Below are 24,478 nucleotides of genomic sequence, written 5' to 3'. Positions count from 1 at the left end.
TACTGGTACATATAATCTTGTACAACCTTTCCAGGCTAATTTTCCAGTGTATCAAATGTAGTCCACACTTTTCCCCTATACCTGATCTCTTCCTCTGCCCACTGATCCCTCCTGCATCCCGTCCCCCATGCTGTACAATAAAATACATATCTCAATAACAACCTCATCCCTTGCCTCCACCCTCACCCCCTAACCCCCAAATCCCCTCTCCTCATGGTGGTCTTAAGTCTGGTGACAATTTGAGCTTGTTTAAAATCTGACCCCAGTCCATCCCTTCTCCTCCCTCCTTTTCCATTTCTCTTTGTTTACGTAAAATGTCACTTGGCCGGGCCCCACCATTGAACATCCCTAACCCAGAGCTGTATCTCTGGGCCCTTGGGGCACTTCCATGAGATTGCTCTCCATCTCTTGGCTAAAATTAACAGAAACTGTACCATCTTTATCCAGGTCTTGGTCCTTATTCTCCATGTTATTAATCCCCAAAAATAAATCAATGGCGTACGTTCCTAAGATCCATGCGCTAAAGAATTGACCCTGGTTATCACCTACTCCCAGTAAGTTAATATCAATGGGCACATCCACACCATGTGCTAAAATCCCAATGAGATCCCTCCACATCGTGGTCAGCAATGAGTGTGAAGTCTCATTGGGGTCATTTATAGCCTGTGCAAGTAGTTGAATTGAATCAACCAGAACCTTGCATTCCTCGATACCATTTTAACTTGTTTCCATATGCAAACCCATGTCTTCTCAGGTATCGCAACCCCCATATCGCTCTCCCATTTGACCGTGACACCCAATTCATGCTGTGATTCTCTCTCCTGTAGCACCCTATATAATTGTGAAATAATCCCTTTTTCCTTTATTCAGCTGCAGCATCATCTGTAGTACTGGGCCCATGCCAGTTCCTTTGGGACGTCTCCCCACAGTGCAGCTAACCTGTTACCACCTGTGCATATTCTAGGAAGGAACCCTTCTGCATATTGTACCAATCCCTCAATTGTTAAAAAGTAAGCAATTATCCCTCTGAAAGAAAGTCCCCAATCCTCGACCACCACTGGCTGTGTCCTCCCACGTATTCCTTGTCTTTGATATATATCCAGCTGCTTGTTGCTGCCTCGGGAAAAAAAATTCAGTAGAGGGCAATGTGCGTCGAAGCGTGGTCGAGTCAATATCCCTCAGAGGCTTCCGTCTCGACGACGTCACCACAGGTATAAGTAGCATGTGCAGCACCCGTTGGCCTCAGTTCAGTTTTTCTGCGCTTCACAGTTTCGGTTACGTCTCAGTTTCTAGTCAGAAATTCTTCGATATTCTTTGAAAAATCTTCGAGTGTTTCGACCCGATATGGCATATACATCGGCAGATCTACTCCTCGGTCCAGTTTTAAAAAGTGCCGGGACTGTGGAGCTAAAATGTCTGTCACGGACCTGCACAGGAGCTGTCTGTGGTGTCTAGGATCTAGCCACCCGCCCTCGGAGTGCAAGGACTCCTTGTCGATGACGGCTAAGGTCCTGAGGGAACATAGAGGGAAGTTGGAGAAAGGTAAGCCTCTCAAATATCCCTATTATACCCTGTCTAAACGTAAATAGTCAGATGAGTCGAGACCGACGTCTCCTCGTCACAATAGATCTAAACGCTCTCTCTCTGGAAATGGCTCCCACCATTCCTTGTCTTCGAGGCATGGGAGAAAGAGGCGCCACCGGTCGCCGTCCACTTCATGTAGTTGAACCAAGCAAATTATTTGCCCCTCTAAGTCTAGTACCACAGCTCAGTGGGAGGAGTTTAGACTGTATGATGGTGTTTGAGAACGCGGCGTTGCCCCTCTCAAAAACACCTAGAAGCAATGCTCCAGTCGAAAGACATAAGAAACTTAAGAGCCATGTGTCTTCGAGCCCGGCTGTGTAACCTCCTCAATAGCGATCTATTCCCTCGATTCGAGAGAATACCTCCTCCAAACATAACATAACAATGTCACTGATGCCAAAAGAAATCCATAGGGCAAGCCTGAAAGATGTGCCTTCAACGCTGTTGGTGTCGAGTTCGAAGGAGAAGCCATCGACGCCTCGAGTGTCGACCTCCTTGACACTGTTTGTGTCATTACCATCGAAGACCTCGATTATAACATCAAAGCCATCGACAACATTGAAATCTTCGAAGCCTTCGACAATTGTCGCGGCCATCGGCATCAACATCAACGATTTCGATGTTGTCGGTTCCCATTATGACCTCTATAGCACCACCTTCATTTGAGAAGACATATACTCCTAAGCCTCATATTTTAAAACACTTTCTTCAACTTATGAAGATGCAGAGGTTACCTCTGAGGAGTAAAGGCGAATTTTGGACTCGAATATGGGACACCACCTTTACCGGATGAACTCCTATCCGAAGAGTCTTGTATATTAAACTTGCAGGAGTCTCTTCACAAGGCAAGTGGTATTGACACTTCTCCTGAAGTTGATTTTGGTAAGGCAGATCCAGGTGATCATGACGAGGTGATGTATAGACAGCTCATGGCAAGAGTTATGGAGTATATGGGTTGGTCCAGACCCACACCTGTTTTCGGACAGGATGACTTAAGACCTACTGGACAAGCGACCAGAGGAGGACCCAATTGTCCCATTTCATCAGGCTTTAAAGAGAAGGGTAGCTTCTTATTGTTAAACACCTGAGGTCATTCTGGCCGTAAATAAGAAGCTTACAACCAAATACAGAGCTGCTTGTACCTACCCACTGTATCTATCAAAGCATCCCACACCAGAAAGCCTGGTAGTGCAGGCGGGCACTTCTTCTGGAAAACAGAATGCCTATCCCACAATCCCGCAGGACAGGGATGATAACGCTACGATGCTTTGGCCAAGAACGTTTTCTCGGCTGGCAGTATGGCGTTAAAATCTGCCAATGCCAATTCCAAGATGGCCGCGATGCTCTGAGCACCGTGGCCAGTGACCTCTGGCCCCCGAGACCCGATTCCTTTGTTTTTATAACGGCGCAGCCCACCCCAGGCGACAGAACACAGGGACGGGGATGTCCCCAGCAGTGGAGGAGCAACTCCGGGTCATCTGTGCCTTTTTTCTTGTGGCGTTCTTAGGACCGAGCACTGGTTATCGGCGGCCTGTGTCCGCAAGGCGCCCCGGTGGGAATCGGAGCCCAGTGACTGCTACACGCCTGGGACGCACTGGCTGTAGGGCAAAGGGCGCTCATCAGCCCGCCGAGGTTGCGAGGCGGTCCGTGCCTCGGTAATAGCAGGGGGAAGTGGTCTTCCCCCTGGGGGGCCAGGTGGCTGCCGACATCGGGGTGGAGCGGAGGTGCTGAGAAGGTGGCTGCAGCGGCCTGCCCACCCCAGGTGGCGACACATCGGCGAGCTTGGGAGGGGGCGCTCAGTGAAGGCCTCGGAGTAAAGAGGCAGGGCCCGCAGCAGGCTGCCCCTCCCCCCGTGTCGATCCCGGAGGCAGCGACTGACGGGACTTGGAACGGCCAGCGGTGTGGGGGAGGCTGTCGGGGGTGGGCCCCCCCCGTGCCCCCCCCCCCGGGACCAGAATCACAGGTACGCTCGTCAAGTCGGTGGGGGGGGGCCTCCCTTCCGCCCTGTGCAGCAATAACAGCTTTGTGCACGGACCTCTTCACCTTGGGATCTGCCTGCTCCCCGCCATTCGTCTCCTCGCTGCTGATGCCACAGTTTCTCGGGGCCCCCACAATTCTTCATGCTTGCGCTGGTTGGCGCAGGGGGATACACGACCTGTAAACGGTTGGGGCGGCCTGGTGGTTCCTGCGCAGCGTCATAGAACTTTGGGTGCTCCAGTCAACTTCACCCTAGCACCATAATTTGCAGTCCTCCATTCATCCGGACCGCCGCCGGCTGTGGGTAGGTGTGGCGGGCACAGTGGGGAGCATCGGACCCATGGCTCCTTGGAACAGCATCAATTTATATCCATCTGGCCTTGCGGGGGGCCGGATCCCCAACTTCTGATCACGTCACCCGGAGCACCCGGCAGCATGTCTAAGAATAAGCCTAGGGTCCCCCAGGTACCTCAAAGGCCCCCCAGGAGACCGCAGGACAATGCTCTCACTAAGCTATGGGCCAAGGATTCAGAGGAGACCCAACTAGCATCCTCTACCAAGGCTCCCGCAGTGGACCCTCCAGCGGACACGAATGTGCTGGAACAACCGGTCACCCAGGCAGTTCTGAAGCTTCTGCTGGCCGACATAGTGGATAAGATCACCACGGCCGGACAAAAGCCAATGGGCGCCATCAGGGAAGATGTGGCGGAAAGCCTCCAGGAGATCAAAAGAGACATTAATAAGATAGAGGAAAGGGTCGACACAAGGGGAGGGCGATCCAGGACATCGCCGAAGACGCAAGGAAAACTGAGATACTCCTGGATACGCTGGCGACTGACACTCATAACTTGGAACTCCAGGTCAAGGACCTGGAAAACAGATCTAGGCGCTCGAACATTCGGATAAAGGCCCTCCCTGAGACCACCTTGGATCAAGACCTCCCCCAAGCAGTGAAGGATATTTTTGCCAACATCCTAGAGGATCCCGGGTCAGACGACATTGTCTTCAACAGGATCCATAGAGTGGGCCCCAAACGTACGGACCCAGGTGCCAGGCCCCGGGATGTCCTGGTTGCAATGCATAGCTTAACTGTGAAGGAGCGAATCCTAGCAGCAGCCCAGAAGGCTGGACGTATCACTTAAAATGGCACGGAGATCACGCTATATGTCACGGTACTTGCCCCCAAACAGCGAGAGCAGACCAATCTGCCCCAGGTAATAGCACATATGGGGACCTTTGAGGCCCCAAAGGACTATGCAAGGGCTTCCTGGACTCAGTCCTGGTGCTGTTGGCGCCAGGCTCATGCTGCCCTCTCAAGCAAAACAGTCTGCAGGAGAAGAGGGACCATTTGCAGCCTAGTCTGAGGCATACCGGAGGGACTACTTTATCTGGAACTACTTTGAAAGTGTGTGGTTGGAGGGATTACTTTTTAGGCTATTTAAACCACACCCTTGGAACAGAACACGCTTCGTGTTATTCTGCACTCCTGCAGCGTAACGCTCACTGTGTCTGCAAGCTCCAGTCCTGTCTTCAGCCACGCCCGTCCTGGTCATCGCGATTCGTGCCTGCAAAGGAAGAGAGCTGAAAATAGAACAAGACCCTTACCTGATTCTCCATCTCGATCGTCCGGGAGTCTCCGCATCTGCCAAAACAGAAAAGGAACACCAGGTTAACCGCGCAGATTAAGGAACCACTTTCAAGACATTTTGAATTGCGCAGCTTGATACTCACCTGAATGCTGTTCGTTCTTGCGATCCAACGAAGCACACGCACACGATCGCCGCTCCGGAGCTGCCGCACCAGCTGAACAGAAAAGAAATCGGGTGAGCTGCGCCTCTTTAAAGACATCCAATCTCACACAGCTTAGATACTCAGTCGAAGCTGCATCTGCTTGCGGTTCCACGAGTCACCATCACGCAATCTTCGCTCTGTAGGCACTGCACCTGCAGAAATAAAAGGGGACAGCAGGTTAGTTGCACAGAAGAACAATATTGCATGTTTAGACATTATTGCATCGTGCAAGTATAGAAACTTAACTTGCCATTCTATACACCATTTCCGGAGAGGAGTCACTTTTCATCTGGTGCACCCCCAAAGGGGAATCTGCAAATAAAAGGCACAGGAGTGAACTTTTTGCAACTTGAACTCTAAAGCAATCCATACTACCAAGTATTGGCATAAAGACCTACCCGCAGACTCATCGTTGTCTGAACTCTGCAATAATCTACAGGATCAGTGAAGTTAACTGGATCCCTGAGTATCTATGCACCCCTGCATACAGTCGCAGGATGGAGAGCCCGCCATTCATAACATTAAGGTGAGACATAGTAAAAGGGTGCACAAGGAGGTCACGGGAGGTGGAAGTCGGTCCTGTCATGATGCCTACCCCCGGGCATCCGGATCAAACCCATCAGCCCCTGGAGCAGGCATCCAGGTATTTAATAAAACCCCAGCAGCCCCGGCTGGGGGCTGTCTGGGTTCAGTCCTGGCGCCTTGGGCGCCAGGCTCATAGTCTTTACTTACCTCATGCAGACCATGCTCCAAATGAATCCAAGCCAACGTGAGGCCTGGATGGGACTATTTTACTACAGGGACTATTTTTTACTCGGGTGTGGTTCTAGGGACTTCTTAACTGGAACTACTTTGGAGGCTATTTAAACCACGCCCGAACAGCAGCACAGGCTTCGCGTTATTCTGCATCCAGTAGCGTAACGCTCACCGTGCCTGCAGTCAGCATCCAGTCTTCAGCCACGCCCGTCTCGAATCCAGAGCTCCTAGCAATAGAAGAAAGAAAAAGGAAAGGTTAGAAAACAGATATTATTTCAATCCTTACTTGAATTCCGGATCCATCACGTCTTCGAACTTGAAAAGGACATTATTCTACACGCGTCGCATCGCCAGCTGCAGCGCCGCGCCATACTCGCCAGTCCTCACAGCATTTTTCGATCCGGCGCAGCCTCCATCATTTTCTCCGCCGAATTCCACCAACTAGGGGACAAAAGAAACATAAGGTGAGCCAAAAAAGCCAACAAATACAACCTCTCCACTATAGACTTACCTGATTAACAACCAGAGGCAGTATTCTGTAACAAACTGCAACTTCTTATGCCGCACCTGTAAGGAGGGAGAAACCAGCAATTTAAACCCACGCATCTTTTGCCGGACAGTGTTGGGTAATACAGACTCTTACCTGAACACCATCAGCTGCCACAAGACAATCTTCCCTTGGACCCAGCTGCAACACAAGAAAGGAATGTACAAGAGTGAACATCGGACATAATGAACTCTTTGAACTTTATACTTACGGGTTCTCGGCTGGAACCTCGGAGTCAATATTCATCCGGAACTCTTCCAACGCCTTCAAACCAGTGAACTAACTGTTATCTACGTGCCCCTGCATTCCACGCAGGATGGAGAGCTCATCATTTACAAACATAAGGTGATCTTACTGAAAGTGAATCGGTGGTGATTAGTGGGGAGAACAGTGGGGTGCCATTACTAGAATCCACAGGTGGCTAAATCCCCTTCTCCACTTGCAGGAGAATACTTCTACGGGTCCAGCAGACGAGTTTGGCGGTCCAGTCGAGTCTGTCATCGCTGCACTATGCTTCACGTTGGAGGAGGTCACAGCTGTCCAGGTCCGATCGACACCCCTGTGGGAGCCAGGTGAGGGTAACAGGACCTCCTCTTTACGGCTAGTTAACATATCATTTCAATATTTTAGGCAAATCTTCCTTCATGTCAGAAAGACGAAACTGAGTGGGCAGATGCAGTCATTCATAACTTCCCTACGAGTCACGCTGGTGGAGTCTGCTGCAGTCCAGCTTTGTTCGGCACCCCTATGGAGACCAGGTGAGCGTAACACTATACCAGGATCTGGTACAAGTAACGTTAAATGAGGGAGAATGGGCACGGTTCTTTCCCACCTCAGAGCACAAGGGGTGCATTATAGATGGCTTCACCCCTTTGGCTTGGCCTTTGAATGGCGAGGGTCTGCTCACAGGATTGCCACATGTGACCAGGGTCTTGCCCTGTTGGGTCTTGAAGATGAGGCCCCATCGCCGTCGCCCCTGCCGTCACCTCATAAAGCTGTTTGGAAAGAATGGGAGTGGTCCACGGCCCGTTCCAAGAAGTCTAAGGAAAAGGCTACCCAGTCGCTCCTGAAGAATCCGTGTCCGTGGGTGGTCAGGGGTCGCATAGCTGATTTCTCACCATGTAGGAATCCCGGGGGGGGACAGAATTGCGATGCCTGGTGTGTGCACGACAGCAGAGAAAGTTCAACTGTCTAGGCCGGTTTCATGTGCTTAACTTGGCACGGGTTCTGGAGGGTCGGGGGGGGCTGGGGAATCTCATCTTGGAATGGGATTGGGTTATCCTTGCGTTGGAACTATCGGGGAGCACTTGATGGGACGGCTCTCGAGGGCTTAATTCGAGAGGACGAAGGTCAGTCATCCCATACTCCCACAGGGAGGTCTGGGAGAGGCACGGGTCCATAAGCCATACATGGGCTCTGCAGAGCATTAGAAAACGAAAGTCCACCTAGCGAACGCCACCCGCTCCACTGACCTCAGTGGCGCACATTTTTCTCTTTTTTTATTGAATCGCTATGTCTTCTCAGCGAACGTTGAGGATCCTATAACGGCCTAAATTCGCTGATTAAGCGTAAGAAGGTGGTGGAGCGCTACATCAGGCGAGAAAGGCCAGGCATTGTCACGCTCCAGGAAACCCATATTAGAACGGCTGACAGGTGGAGGGTCAGGTTTTGGGGCTATACCAGGGTGCTGCAATTGACATAAACGGTAAAGAAAGCAGGAGTCCTGCTGTATACCGGGGAAGACAGCGGATGACCAGGGGAGGTTCCTAGGGGTTTCTCTTGAGTAATGAATCCCATGTTACGGTGGCAACATTATACGCCCCTAATTCTGCTCAGGACAGTTTCCTCCAAGAGGCCCTGGTGAAGTTACAGAAGTTTGCTAGGTCTCCAATAGTTCTTACTGGTGACTTCAATTTGACATGGAACCCAGCGAAGGATCGATTCCTGGGAGGGGGGCCCACAGGGGAGACCTTCTCAAGCCCTGAATGAGAAAATCACCAATCTTGCCCTTGTGGACGCCTCGTGGGAGGTACGGGGAGAAGCTGGGGGGCATACCTTTTTACTCTTCTGTCCATCGCTCCCATTCGAGAATAGACTATATCTGGGTATCACTTAACCTGCTGGGCAGGGTGTTGGACATCTCGTTGGGCTCTACAACATTGTCGGACCATGCCCCTCTGTCCATATCCTTGATGGCGTGTGTCAGACCAGTGGGGCTGTGGAAATGGCGCTACCCTGTTTCCCTCTTCAAAGATCCTGTACTGGGCCGAGAAATTGAGGAGGAAATAGTTTGCTTCTTTGTTGAGAATCCTGAAGGGGACACAATGCCACAAGTCCGGTGGTATGCCTTTAAGGCCACCCTGTGGGACTCTATTATAGGAGTCAAGGCGAGACGCGACTTAGAGCTGAGATTAGAGGAGGCGCGCCTAGAGGAAGCTCTAAGGGGGATAATGGCCAAAATGGGGCCAAATCAATCTCGGGCCACTAAAAGGGAGTATAGAAAAGTGCAGGGCCAACTAGCCTTGATCCAGACTCGGGCAGCTGAGCGGAATCTGTTGTATCTCCTGCAGAAATATATCAAAGCCAACAAGGCCGACCGACTGCTCTCGAGAATGCTCCGCAAGGAGCAGGCAGGGAAGATAATAACCAGGATCAAGGTGCGGGGCGGGGGTACTACTACAAAGACTGAGAACTCCTGAGCAAATTCACGCATTTCTATTCCGCCCTATACTTGTCTGAATTCCCGGAGCAGGAGGATCAGCTGAAGTACCTAGATAAAGTGCAGTTACCCTCCATAACGCAGGAAGAGATTGAAGCTTTGGAAAGGGATATCTCCGAGGACAAGGTAAGGGAGGCGATAACAGTTGCCCACCCTTAAATTCCCGGGTCCAGACGGCTATGTGGCGGAATGCTATAAGTGGCATAAGGAAGTCCTTACTCCCATACTAACCAATTTATTCAATCAAATGGGTAGGGGCAGCAAAGTCACCAAATCCATGGAGGAGGCGAAAGTTGTTCTTATTCATAAAAAGCGTAAAGACGCAACGGAATGCGCCTGCTATCGTCTGTTAGGGAGAATTCTCTGTTTAGGCTGAATTTCCTAACCTAATGAGTCCCCCAGCAGCTTTGCTGCATTTTTGGGGTTTATTTTTTCTCCTGCCAAGAGTGAGACTTTTACCCTCACTCTTGGACATGATTTGAGTGTGTTCCTTTCTCTATATGTATTTAATGGGCTATGGGGTCTTTTACTCCATAGGGCTTCATGTGTTTTTGTGATGTGTGTTACACAGCACCCTCAGTGCAGTAACACAGGGGTGTCATAGTGACCCCCAGTATAGGCTCCATACCCTGGGACTGACTACTGTCTCCCAGGACATGTAAAGTCACCATTGACTTTACTAGTCTTAAAATCTGAGCAGAACCAGTACAAACCATCATATTGTGGACGTACTGGCCGGGGCAATTCGATTGCCCCGGGGTCTGTTAGTCGAGGGGGCACGTCTCTGTCCCCCCGATCGAGTTTTGGCTGGTGGCAGTGGATACTACTTTTTATATTCAACCACGAATATTTCTCTATGGGATTTTCCCATTGTTCGAGGCTACTATCTTTATTTATTTAATTACGATAGCCTCGAACATACCGCCGGTTTAATTAATTATTAATTCTCCGGTTGGTATTTTTTGCCAAAACCCGGTTCTAAAATGGCATTTGTGTTCTCTTCTGTGACTCCAACCCAAGTCGAGCCCTTTGTTCCACTTTTTGGCGGGCTTCTCCACAGAAGCCCTCCAAAGTGGTGCCACTCTGTGTGGGGTACTTAGGAGGGGTGGAGGGAGATTTAGGCACCCTGGACTGAGTTGCCTAGGCAACTCAAGTCACACTCCGTCCTGATTGGCCCAAGTGCTGAGCCGGCCGGCTCACCACTTAGCATGTTTGAGTGACAGCTAGGCTGAGTGAATGGGGGTTTGCTGCATAAAAGCAAGGCTTTGGGGACTGGAACTTCAGAAGTCGCCACAGGACCTAAGAATCCAACGAGGGAGAAGCTGAGCCGACCTGCCACGACACCACCACTGTTGGAGCCCTGCTGGACTGCCTCACCACTTTTCCCAACGACAGAGGAGATCTCCCGCCGGAGAGTCTTCTTCCTTTGACTGGTGGGGATAACCAGTTTCACAGTCTTTTCGCCTTCCCGACGTACCTCGTGGCTGCCTTGCCTGTGCCAAGCACCCAGGCAACCGGGATACCACGTTTTACCATGACCGCGAAACAAAGGTACCACCTTTAACCGGAAGACTCCGCGGCTGGTTTCTTCCCTGGTAGTGCAACGACCTTCATCTTTCCTCTAAGTCGAGATCTTCTCTTCCCCTGGACGACGACTTAACTTGCACCCACTACCAGGAACAACTGCCACCGCTGGAGGATCCTTCCCACTTAAGGTACCGTGTCCCGCCTGGCTTCCCTTGCTACCTACTGTACGGGGTAGATTTAGCCCCCGGCTTTCGAACCTGGGTTAGTCCGGGACACCCTGGCTAAACTTTCTTAAAGCCTCTCTAAACTCTTTTTGAACCCTCTGCAAGACTTTCTAAGCCTAGTGTAACTGTGTGATCTTGGGCGCATTTGTGCTCTGCTCTCTCTAAGAGTGGGCCCAGCCTTTGGACTTTGGCTCACCAGTGACTTTTGCTCTTCTGCCCTGCTAACAGTGTTGCTGAACCTTAGAGTGGTGTACCTTTCCATATTCTGTCCCCCCCCCCTTTCTCACAAACTTATCAGAGTGCAATCTAGTTAAGCGCTCACCTCTGTATGAAAATAAGTGGTGTCTTACTGTGATTTATCTGATAGGAAACAAAGGGGTGTGTATATTACAATAGTAACTGTGTTTAGAATATTTTACAATAAGAGTGCTGGAGTGTTTCAGACTGTGTGTTTTTAAATAAATAATGATATACTTTGATACCAAAGCTCTGGTCAGTGTTTGCTTGTATTGTTGTATCTGAGTGCCTATTGTGTATACTTTGCATACTGCCTAACTCTTCTTGAGGGAAGTCTGACTGCTCAGCCACAGCTACCAGGTAAATCTGGGTAGTACAGACTGCTACCAAGTTGGTTTACTGCCAACACCTGTAGTCTTAAATCTTTTGCAGTGGTCCCTAAGGGAACGGCACAGGTTTCTGCCTAACACCCTGGTGGGCCGTACCTGGGACGAGGGTGTGCAACCGTTTTGGTAATCCGCAGTTTACCCCGGGTCACAACTCATCTGTGTTTCATGCATGGCACCAGGGGGATGTAGGTTGGTGCGAGAAATATATGGGGAGGGACAGGTCAAGCCCTTCGACCAGTGCCAAATAGACTTTACTGTGGGAGAGGGGGAAAGATTCTGTTACTGCCAATTAAGGCATTGGCTCAGTCACTCCTTGGTAAAGCAAGCGGCGACCCGACAACTCACCCCCTTCGAAAAGTTCCTCAGTAGGGAATCTGGGGATAAGCATCTGATCGTAGACTTGTACAGGCTTATGAAGGTTGGTGAGGATCTTCCAGCGCGGGCCTTCATGAAGTCTTGGGAGTCCGCTACCGGAACTACCCTCGGGTAAGAGGAGTGGGATGGTTGTGGAGACAGATGCCCATGCTGACTAGATCTCTATAAATAAGGGAGATGTGGCTGAAGCTCCTTACCCAGTGGCACTTGACCCCTACCAAGCGTCATAGAATCTACCCTGGGGCATCCCCCCTATGCTGGAGAGAATGTGGGGCAGAGGGCTCTTGGGAGCATATATGGTGGGAGTGCCCGGCAATTGTGAAGTATTGGGCTGGGATTCGAGAAGCGCTTAATCGGGTATTGGGGCTGGAGCTAGGGATCAACAGTGGCCTGGTAATGTTGGGGCTGGGGTGATCCTTAGCTGCGATTAAGAGCAAGGCGGGCCGTAAACTTTATGTAATTATGGTGATGGCCGCAGCAATGGTGTCGGCCGGCAGGTGGAAAACAAAGGACCCTCCCCACGATCACGAATGGGTGGCTAAGCTTTGGAACTTGCTGGCTCTCGAGTGGCTTACTTAATCAATTCAAGGTCAACACCTCAGGTTTAGGGCCTACTGGGCAGTCTTTTTGGAATACCTGTTGGATGGCCCAAGGCAGCGTTGGTGCCCTCGGAGCACGAGACTCTTGGGAATTAGTGGATGCACCCGGAGAAGCGGACTATTGAGGGGGGGGGGTCTATCCATCTAGGTTCCCCTGCACTCTAAGGTTACGCTGGGTGGGAGGGGGATGGAAGCCACTCTGCAGACCAGACGTTGGAACATTTGACTTCTCTCAGACCCGGAGTTGGGGGGCAGGTGGGGAGGGTGGTGTTGGGGTTCAGTGTTATCTGTTATATGTTTGATTGTTTAAGATGAAAATGCCAATAAAAATGTAAAATAAAAAAAAAAAAATCTGCCAATGCCACGTGCACCCTAGCGAGATTTACCCACACGCTTTGGGAATGCGTTTCTATGGCGACTGACCATATCCCAAAAGGGCGGATCGAGACTGGTTTCTTAATCTTGTCAAGGATGGGAACGACTCTATGTGCGAATCCCTCTAGACTGGTCTTGACTGACAGCATCAGCAGAGCCATGACGGCTAGTGCGGTAATCCACAGATTTGCTTGGTTGCAGAAGTCGGGGTTTGCCCCAGACTTGCAGTCCCGGCTTCTCAACATGCCTTTTGACGGCACACATCTATTTGGAACTAAAGCTGAAGAGAGTTTGGAGAAGCTGCAAACTTCCAAGGCAGCTGCAAAATCCCTTAGGGCTGCAAGGGTAGGTCCTTTTGCTGTTATTCCGCGTTCGGAAAGAACAGACGACAGCCATCTCAAAGAGGACAGAGAAAATTCCCCCATGGTGGATGGGGGAGAGGTATTAGAACTGCATCAGCAGCAGCTGCCTTACCTTCAGGCACTGCGTCAGCCGCCCCAAAACCTCTACGTGGTATTCGTGCACAAGACTGCAGTGGAAGGCAGGTTAGCAAAGCATCTGACAGAATGGAATCAATTGCCCAAGGTTACTTTCTACCTTTTCTCCAAAAACCTGTCGTCCACCGGGGGAAAACTCTTTGAAAGTTCCAAATCCGCTCCTTATGCGGGAGATTTTAACCCTGCTAGAGAAAAGTGCTATAGAACCAGTACCTGTAACGGAGAGGAACAGTGGTTGGTACACCCCATATTTTCTAATCCCGACAAAGGACGGAGGATTGAGACCCATCTTGGACTTAAGAGACTTGAACTTGTCCTTCCTAAGGAACTTGTTTAAGATGGTTACCCTTTCTCAGTTCCTTTAGGCCCTCCAGCTTCAGGATTGGATGATATCATTAGACCTTCAGGATGCTTACTTTCATGTGCTGATCCATCTCAAGCACAGAAGGTACCCAAGGTTTGCCTTTGGTGGGTCTTATTTTCAGTTTTGGGTTCTGCCATTTGGGCTGACGTCCGCTCAAGTGTTTTCACCAAGCTAATGGCAGTGTAGTGGCAGCGAGTCTCAGGAGGGGAGGGATTTATGTCTACCCCTACCTGGATGATTGGTTGTTCTGATCAGAGCCAGTTCACCAGAACAGGTCCTGGAACATCTCAACTCCAACTGTCACACCCTTCACAGGCTGGGCTTTTCCCTCAACTTCAAGAAGTCCCACATGATGCCACCACAAAGACTCCAATTTATTGCAGCAGTCCTGGATACATCCCTGGGAAAAGCCTTGTCACCAGAGGTGAGGTCTCAAATTCTGCAGATGGTCACCAAATTCCAGAGTGTCCAGCATCACCCAGCCTTTGATTTTTTTTGAGGTTGCTCAGTCTCATGGCATCCTCATTTTTCTGGTGCCAGAGGCTCGCCTGAGAATGAGATCTCTCCAGTGGGCTCTCAGGACCTAGCGGTCGCAGTACTCAGGAAGGATGTCAGATCCCCTACAAATCCCAAACAGATTCACACTGGACCTTCAGTGGTGGGCCTGTTGAGAAAACATCTTGAAAGGAGAACCTTTTTGGCAACCATTGCCGGAGATATCAGTAGTGACGGACGCCTCACAAGGAACCACTCAAGTAGATCTGTTCGCGACCAGGCCCAACAGGAATTGCAAACTTTTCTGCTCAAGGGAATTTCCCCCAAGAGGGGCTCTAGGAGACTCATTCATTGTGGACTGGGATTTTCCACTCCTATACGCGTCTCCTCCAATCCATGTTGTTCCTCATGTAATCGGGACGGTGAGGAGGTTTGGGAAATTCATGATTGCCCCGGAATTAGCCAGGAGAACGTGGTACCCGGACCTTCTGGACTTGGTCATCTGTCCTCCGATTTGTCTTCCACAAAGAGAGAATCTTCTGTCGCGAGAGGAGGGTCGCATTCTCCATCCGGATATCAGGACACTCAGCCTTCACGCATGGTTTCCGAAAGGTTGAGATACAAGGATTGGGACCTCCCGGACGACGTAATGGAAGTGTTGCTTTCGGCCAGAAGGCCGCAACCAAATCTTTATACCACTGCAGCTGGAATAGGTTCTGCAGCTGCTGTAGAGATAAGCATGTCAACACTCTTATGTAATACACCAATGGTGTTATCCTTTCTCCAGCATGGATTCACAGGTATTACCCAAATTGGTCGTTTACAATTGTTCGAATGAACAATTGACTGAATTTAAAGGGTCACAATTGACCTTTTCACAATTGACCGAAGGTCTGGTGTATATATATATATATAGATAAAGATATAGATATAGATAGATGGATATATATATATATATATAGATATAGATATAGATATATATATATATAGATAGGTTTTGGGGGGTTTGGCATTGGGTGGGTGGTTTCCCCCCACATATATGGTACAATTGACCTTCACAATTCAGTCAATTGTGAAAAGGTCAATTGTCATTCGAGCAGTTGTAAAACGATCAATTCGTATACAACCGGTTCACATGCTCATGAATATTCCCCGTCGTCAGACTGGGAATCCTCGGTTTCGTTTCTGATCTGTCTTTCTCAGTAGTAACCAATCACTGGTCTCTGGGTCAGACTGCCCCAGCCAATGACTGCCCTCTCCCTAAGCCCCGCCTCTGGCCGCCATCTTCAGATTTTTACCGCACACTTAAGTGTTGGGAGTCCTCGTGTTTAGCTCTCAAGCTTTTGCTGCATTTTCGCGCTTTTTCAAAGAGAATTTCTCATTTTTCAGTCAAATGGAGCCTCAAGCTCCACCGTCTCTACATCCGATTAACGGGTATCCGTGTCATATTTTCTTTTTCTACGCCCCTCAAGGGTGAAGATTTCGTCGAGTTATGCTTCTTGGGGGATTCCAGAAGTCTCCGGCCTACCCAGACATGGCCCAGGAGAAAGGAAGCTCGACGCCCGGAAAGCTGTTCAGGGTTTGCCCTGGATGCCAGCTACAGAATGTGTTCAAGGAGGACGAGCATTCGAAATGTCTCTACTGCCTTCATGAGGACAAAACGCACGTGAAGGACTGTGCGTTTTGCAGGAACATCAGGGACCAACACCTTCGCGTCTCCAACTGGCTGTAAGGGAGGAGTCCGCCAGGTGAGAAGTAGTAGTCGTCAGAGTGGTCTTCTAAGTCCTGTGAGGGTGCCCCAGCGACGGGGGCCCAACAGAAGGCAAAGCACTGCGAGTCTGCGGGCACCGGGAGCGCTGCACGGTCGGGCTTTTCGGCTTCCAGGCAGGGCGCGCCTTCCCCGGCATCATCAACCACGAGCCAACGCTCTGGTTCGGGGAAGAGGAAATCAGAGGCCCCGGTCGATCTCGAAGGATTCGGCCGAGGGGGAGCGAGGCAGTGACACCCCCCCCCCCCCCTAGGTGAAGTCCTCAAGCGCGCCTAAGGCGGTGAAGGCCTTGATTCACCCGGCCAAGGCCTCTATCGAGGGAGTCGCGGCGGCCCTGGCACAGCCTGTGGAGGCTACACCAGTGGAGGTAACCTCGGGGCCCAGAGTCTCCCTGCCTCTGCGGAGGGAAGCCTCTTTCAGACTCATCGAAAAGACCCCCGTGAAGACCCCGGCGGAAAAAGAGGGGGGCGGGGGCAGTGGACAAGGACACAACATCCGAGGAGGAGCTGGCAGAAGTCCTTGAGGGCCTCGACGAGGGCGTCGAAGAGGCCCGTCCCCACGGGAGGGATCCCGACGAGGGTGACAACGAGGGTGACGACGAGTGTGACGGCGGCACCGGCGAGGGTCCTAGTCACCCGTTGCTTCTGGAGCCGCAGGATAACTCGGTGGCCATTTTGTTGGCAATACAATCCTTATGTTCGAAGATGAGGATTGCCCCTACCACCGACGGAGGACCTGGTACCAGGCCCGATGGAGGAACCAGAGCCGGTCCCGGCGGGAAGCCCCCCGAACAAGAGAAGACGGATCCACCCTGCCCCGCCTTCTCAGCCCTCGCTGCCTGCTCGGCCTTTACCCACGTCCCCCTTCCCTGGGGATGACACGGGAACAGACACGGCCACAACGGGTACCGATGACGGCGGTGACGACGGGACGGAGCTCCCATCACCAGCCCGGGCCTCCCCGTCCGATGAGATTGGATCTTTCCATGCAATGATCGCCAGGGCATCCAAGCTTTTTCAGCTCTACCCCGAAGAGAAGGAAGAAGGTTTCCTTTACCAACGGCGTGAGGCCAAGAGGAAGTCAGTTCTCACTGTGCCTCTGCTGGATGACATCTGGGACGAGAACCCGTGTACGACGCCTGCCAAGAAGGATCGGTACGAGAAGTAGTACCAGGTCCCCGAGCCGGCCCCTTTGTGCCTTAGGGCACAACCTACCCCGGACTCGGTCGTCTCAGCGGCTGCCAAGAAGAAAGTGGGGGGGGCATCGGTCTCAATGTCAACCTCCCCGCCGGACGGCGAAGGGAAGAAGCTGGACACAATGGGACGAGTTATCTCGTCGGCGGCAACAACGATTAAGGCGGCCAACGCCCTTGCGATCGTGGCCCGCTACGACAGGGAGTTATGGTACAAGATCGCCCCCCCGTTGGACTTCCTACTGGATGACAAAAGGGCCGAGGAGATCTTGCAAGAAGGCGAAGTGACGTCGGACCACGCCATTATAGTGGCAACTGACATTGCCGACACTGGTTTCCGCCAGCTAGGCAACAGCGTTTGCCTTACACGACGAGGTTGGCTCAAGGCGACGGATTTCCGCCAGGATGTACAAGCCAAGGTGTTGGAAATGCCGTTCGACGGGAACAATCTTTTTGGGAAAACGGTGGATGAGTCCCTCCAAGCCATCAAGGCAGACACAGAGACTGCTAGGGCCCTAGGCGTTCTCCGGCAACGGAGGCCGTCCTTTCGGAGAGCCGGAGGTAAGCAGGGTGCCTCCAAGGGATTTGGCGGTGGCTCCTCTATGTGCCGCCAAGCGGCCCGCTCCTCGTCGCAGGAAGCCTATAGACGAGGCAAGTCGGGGGGGGGGGGGGGGAGTGGGGCCCGTCGCCAGGGAAGCCAAGGCAGCAAGGCGTCCTCCAAACAAGATTGAACCGACAGCGGGGTCGGGCCCCCACCGAAGCACCCCGGTGGGAGGCCGGCTGGCGAAGTTCGTCAGCGTGTGGGAGTCCATCTCCACCGACGGTTGGGTGCTAGACGCCCTGGCCCAGGGGCACGCCCTCAAATTTCTAAAAGAGTGCCCCCGCATTCCACCCGTGGTCAGGAAGGATAATCACGTCCCTAAACTACTTTTGGAGGTGAAGCCGTTGCTCAAAAAAGGTGCCACCAAGCTCGTCCCAAAGAGGCTCCGGGGCTCCGGAGTATACTCAAGGTACTTCCATGTAAAAAAGAAGACAGGAGGATGGCGCCCAATCCTGGACCTTCGACGGCTGAACAAGTACATCAAGGCACAGAAGTTCCGGATGGCCACCCTCCTGCACGTGCTGGGACAACTGGAGGAGGGCGATTTCCTGTCGTCGTTGGATTTGGAGGATGCGTACTTCCCCATTCTGAAAGGTCACTGAAAGTTCCTCAGGTTCGTGGTCCAAGGACAGCACTACCAGTTCAAGGCCCTCCCGTTCGGATTGAAGTCGGCACCCAGGGTGTTCACCAAGTGCCTCGCACCGGTGACGGTGCGCCTGCAGGGGATCCAAATCTACCCCTACCTGGACGACTGGCTCATCTGAGCAGGGACAAGGGAGCTCGCCGTGGATCACACAGCAAAGACCGTCCAGCTGCTCTCGGACCTGGGATTCTCCAACTTTCCAAAATCCCACCTGGTCCCGTTGCAAGTCGCACTGTTTCTGGGAGCAAAGCTTGACACAGTGGTGCGCCTGGCCTTACCGTCGGAAGAAAGGACGAAGACCATCCTGGGCAAGGTGCAGCGTCTGCTGGCCATGGACGTGGCCAGGGTGAGGTCCATCAAGTCCCTCCTCAGGATGATGTCCTCCTGCATATATCTTGTGCGCCTGTGCAGGCTTCGGATGCGCCCTCTTCAAGAATTCGACTCCCACTGGATCCAAGCAAAGGGCAGCTTCGAGGACGGGATTCCCCTCGACGAGACCTTCCGACAAGCGATCCGGTGGTGGGGCACCCTGCTCATCTGACGGCAGGCAGACTTTCAGACCCCATCCCACCAGATAACGGTGACGGATGCCTCCCTGGAAGGGTGGGGAGCACACACCGGAGATCTTCACGCAAGAGGCCTGTGGCTCCCGGAGGAGAAGATGCTCCACATCAACATCCTGGAGCTCCGTGCAGTGTTCTGGGCCCTCAGGTCCTTTCTCCTGTCCCTCAAGGGCAAGGTTGTGAGAATTTTCACAGACAACACCACCACGATGTTCTACAGCCCTCTCCAAGGAAGCCAGGATTTGTGGCATTGGGCCGTCGCCCCAAGGGATGTTTCTGGTGCCCTTTCATCTGGCAGGGATAAAAAAACACCATCGCTGACTCACTCAGCAGGGAGCTGCGCTCGTGCTACGAGTGGGAACTACGTCAGGATCAAGTGGATCGACTCTTCCGACGATGGGGGAAAAACCCCAGATCGACCTGTTCGCGGCGGCGACGAACTCCAAGTGCCAGAGGTTCGCCAGCAGGTTTCCCCAGCTGAGGAGCATGGGTGATGCTTTCTTGTTCCCCTGGGAAGGCCTGTTCCTTTATGCGTTCCCGCCGTTGCTGCTCCGACTCGTCAACCAGCTCAAGAGGTCCCGGTGCAGGATGATCCTGGTCGCACCGGTGTGGCCGAGGCAGATCTGGTTCCTGGACCTTCTGGAAGGAGGCGCCATACTTCATCACGACCCGGAGTCGCTGAACTTGCAGGCCTGGCTCCTGCAGCGCTAGAGTTTGGAGGGTACGACATCCCAGCTGACTCCAAAGAGGTCCTTGCAAAAGCCATGGCGTCCTCAACTCTCAAGTGCTACTGACATAAGTGGACAGAGGTTCTCTGTCTGGTGCCGTGCACAGAAGATTAACCCTCTACGGATTACGGCCCCTCAAGTGCTGCCGTACCTACTGTCGCTGGCCAAGGCTGGACTGACTCACGCCTCCATCAAGATACATCTGGCTGCGATCTCCCGATACACCAGAACCACAGGACGGGCGTCCTTGTGGTCCCATCTCCTGGTGAAGGAATTTATGAAGGGACTGTTCCGATCGTTGCCGCCGGTGAAGGCCCCTCCCCCAGCGTGGGAGCTCAACGTGGTGCTGACCAGGCTCATGGGGGTGCCATTCGAGCCCCTGCATTCGGCACCGTTGAAATTCCTGTCATGGAAGACTGCGTTTCTTGTGGCCATCACCTCCGCACAGCGAGTGGGAGAGATCCAGGCCCTATCCTGCAAGCCTCCATACTTGACTTTTCACGACACGAGGGTGGTGCTGAGGACGCACCCCTCGTTTATGCCCAAGGTGAGGACTTCCACCTCAACGAGCCCTTGGTGTTACCTGTTTTCTTCCCATCGCCTTCGTCTCCGGCCGAGAGGACTTTGCTCTCGCTGGATGTGGCTAGAGCGCTGAAGTTCTACGTGGACCTCACGAAGAGTTTTTGGAAGACATCACAGCTTTTTGTGAACTTTGGACCTGTGAACCAAGGGAAGGCTCTCTCGAAGGCTTCCATTTCCAGATGGCTCTCCGGCTACATCACGCCCTGTCATTGGTTGGCAAACCGACCGTTGCCTGGCCGTCCGAGAGCCCATTCGACCAGAGCGATCGCTGCTACCACAGCGTTCCTGTCTGGTATGCCCCTGCTGGACATCTGCAGGGCTGCTACGTGGAGGTCGACGCACACCTTCACAAGATTCTACTGCGTCGATCGGGACTCCAGGGAGGAGTCCAGGGTCGGCCAAGCAGTGCTGCGCAACCTGTTCGCCTAAGGTGAGCCTGGTGAGGAGGTAAGAGTTGCTTAATGTTGAGCCTGTTGCCACCTCCCGTGGTTGTGCATGTGTGTACTGCTATGTATTCTCTTATTCATGAACATGTGAATCCATGCCAGACCCCATGCTGGAGAAGGAACAAGTTACTTACCTGTAACTGTTGTTCTCCAGCATGGGTCTGGCATGGATTCACATGCGAACCCTCCCGCTTACCCCTCTGCAGCTCTTCACTTGGTCATACTGCCACTTTACGTGCTACCAAATCTGAGGATGGCTGCCTGAGGCGGGGGCTTAGGGAGAGGGCAGTCATTGGCTGGGGGCAGTATGACCCAGAGACCAGTGATTGGTTACTACTAAGAAAGACAGATCAGAAACAAAACTGATACTGATTTTTTTTTCTATAACGAGGATTCCTGGCCTGACGACGTGGAATATTCATGAGCATGTGAATCCATGCCAGACCCATGCTGGAGAACAACAGTTACAGGTAAGTAACTTGTTCCTTTTGCTCTGGTGTTGGGTGCAGTTACCCTAGAAACCATTTACCAGACCACAGAGACCAAAAGTGCTTGGACTCAGGGGGCAATAACCCACACTTAAACCAATAGTTGGAATATAATCGGCTCTTTACAGGCCCTTTATAGGCCCTTTATTCACATAAAATATAAACACACACACACACACACACACACCACACTATACATGAATAGGGTTAATTATACATAAACATACACATTAGTTAAGTAAGCATAGCTGTGTTACATCACAGTGTAGTTGAAGAAGAAAACCTCATCTCAGCCACCACATCACTACCCAGTCCTGAGGCAATAGGCGAGATATCACACATGCTAACAGGCTCTGGAGCAGAGCGTCCTTACTCTCAGCAAGACTTCATCACCCGGGGTCCCAATTCTGAATTCTACTACCTGGATACCCCCTCTCTTATGGAGAACAGATCCCCGCCCACTGTAGGTTGCCACCCGTCCCCTGCCAAAGGACAGACAGCAAGCAGGGGGGCACAAAGTGGAACATTCCAGTTAATAATGGAAAAACCCAGCTCACCTAATTCATGCTCGTTAACAGCACTCTTATTGCACCTGCACAACTCTGACTCCCTTCTTGGAGCGTCCTTGATTGAGCAACGCGCCGACTATCCTCCATCATGAGATCATCTGCTTCCAAATATACACATTGCAACCGTGGCAGAACTCATGTCTGCGAATTGAACTCACAGAAACGTATACTTCCATTGTGGTCATGGAAGTGAATGTCCAAAACGGTTGCGCACCAGTGCCACGTTTTATTTAGCTCATTTTCACACACAAGACACATTGCAGTACTCTATTGTGGTGTATGGTTGCGGCTGAAAGAATGTGGCACCGCCACCCATGTGCTTGATGAACTGTACTGAAAGCATCCTGACAAAACATTATTGCATATAACTAAGTGGTGTCTAGTGGTTGTCTTTCCCAAGCGAAGAGAAAGCCTACTCAACTATTCAGTGGGTGTATGATGAACTTTGTGAAACTATCCAGGAGTGAAGGAACTTTTGTGTTGGAAACAAAACTTGGCTGTTGGGAGAGATTTTCGTGTCCATTACCTTTTGAAGTAGAAACTGACAGTTGGAACGAGCTTTATTCATTGGAACTTTTATTTAGAAATTCTGCCTTAATCCTGGTTTGTTTATTAATTTGCAGTGCACGCCAGACCCGGATTTATCAGGGCGCAATGGTTAGGGATGCATTGAAACACATGGTGACATAAATACAAAGGAATATGCAAAGGCAAATATGGTGACATAAATACAAAGGCAGGTATAATATACAAACGCAGTTGAGAGATTTCAGAAGCAGCTATTTACAGTGCGTGCATGGTGAACCGGCTTTGTGTTAGGCGTCGTTGTCTTTTAGCCACTTAGTCAGGTTATGTCTGAAGTGGCGGTATGTCTGGTCAGCTGTTACGTGCGGGGGGGAGGGAGCTCCACAGCTGTGATGCTTTAACTGGGAAGCTGTTGCCCCCTATTGTAGACAATTTGAATCTAGGGATAGTCAGGTGTTAGGCAGAATCCTGTGCAGTGCCCTTAGGGACCACTACACACAATTAAGACTACAGGTGGCAATACAAGTTTTATCTTTGCTACAAGCCTGTACTACTATGTTAAAGTGGTAGCAGGAGCGGAGCAGCCAGGCTTATCTCAAGAGTATATGAGCAGTAGCAGAGATTACACAAAGGGACCACAATTACTGTGACTCAAGCAAACACTGACTCAAGTACATTTATTTTTAAACCATTCGTTATAAACACAATACGTCTATTAATTCAAAACCACACGTAAAATACACTACAACCAACCAATTCACTTGGTACAGTATAACTCAAGGTAAGTACCCTATGTTTTAACGGACCGGTGTTGTGAAACATGACGTTACCGGGAATACATATGCAATCACTTTTTGACGGTAATAACAGTTCGGTCTTGCTAAAGATACGCATATCCGCGGCAAGAAATGTTACCGGGGTAAAAACACACTTAGCACCTGAGTTAACTAGAGAGAGTTGGGGGCAAAAATCATAGGCAATACTTTTGTCAAGGCAGACAGAATCAGAGAACACTTGTTGACAGAAATTCATGAGTCAATAGGCCGGAGCCAGTGTCAAGTGGAACCGGGTTCCTGTTGTCGAGGATCACACAGTCGGACAGTTCAAAATTCGACGTAGCCGGGAGTACTTGGATATTGTCAATAGAGGAAGCAAAAGTTATAAGATGGAGGGAAGATAAGGGCAAGCAGAACACAGTAAATTATTCAATGAAGAAGCTGGTGCCACGGCAGTTGTTCCTGGTCGTTTCCTGCAGACCCACGGTTCCTGGAGCTTCGGCAAGTAGGACGACGTCTGGAGGGGTCTACACCACAAAGGGATGAAGCAGGCAGCAGCGACGGTGAGGCTCTTCGGATGGCTATCCGGACCACTACAGCAGTGTGCAGTGTTTTCGACCAAGAAGAGGATCCTCTGGCTGTGGAAGATGAGCTGGTTATTCACACCAGGCTCAAGGGAAGAAGACTCTGGACTGGATCTTCTCTGGTCGTCGAAGGGTAGATAGCTCAGGATTGCAGCAGGGCTTCACCGAGATGGGATAGTTGCAGCAGCTGTCGTCTTCTCCGCTTCTCTTCGGTTCTTTGTAATTCCAGTGGCGACTCTGACTTCCAGCCCAAGAGTCTTGCCTTTTTTGCGAAAATCCTCCATTCACACAGCCTGGCTGTCAATCAAGCAGCAGGTGGGTTGTCCAGCTCGGACAACTACCTCAGCCAATCATGGCAAAGTGCAACTCGGGTTTCCTAGGATACCCAGTGCAGGGGGGTTAACAACACCCCTCCCTCACATTCAGCCCACCTAGACACCCAGGCGCCTAGAAGAGGGCTTCTTGGCAGAAGCCAGCCAAAAGACAGTGAACAAAGAAGGCAAACCTCTTTTGCCGCGCGAAGTAAAACACAAGAAGGACTTTAACAAAATGAAATG

At 51.4% G+C, this 24,478-nt stretch overlaps 1 protein-coding gene across 3 annotated transcripts in view; it reads left to right on the top strand.

Annotated features, from left to right (window-relative positions):
* RB1 (RB transcriptional corepressor 1) overlaps positions 1–24,478 on the top strand; it is a 2,466,185-nt gene that overhangs the window by 861,526 nt on the left and 1,580,181 nt on the right. The gene's annotated exons all lie outside the window — the stretch shown is intronic.

This window comes from Ambystoma mexicanum, chromosome 7q, assembly GCF_040938575.1.
Source record: "Ambystoma mexicanum isolate Mex_15411 chromosome 7q, UKY_AmexF1_1, whole genome shotgun sequence".
Classification (NCBI taxonomy): Eukaryota; Metazoa; Chordata; class Amphibia; order Caudata; family Ambystomatidae; genus Ambystoma; species Ambystoma mexicanum.
This window is presented reverse-complemented; position numbering and strand designations above follow the sequence as displayed.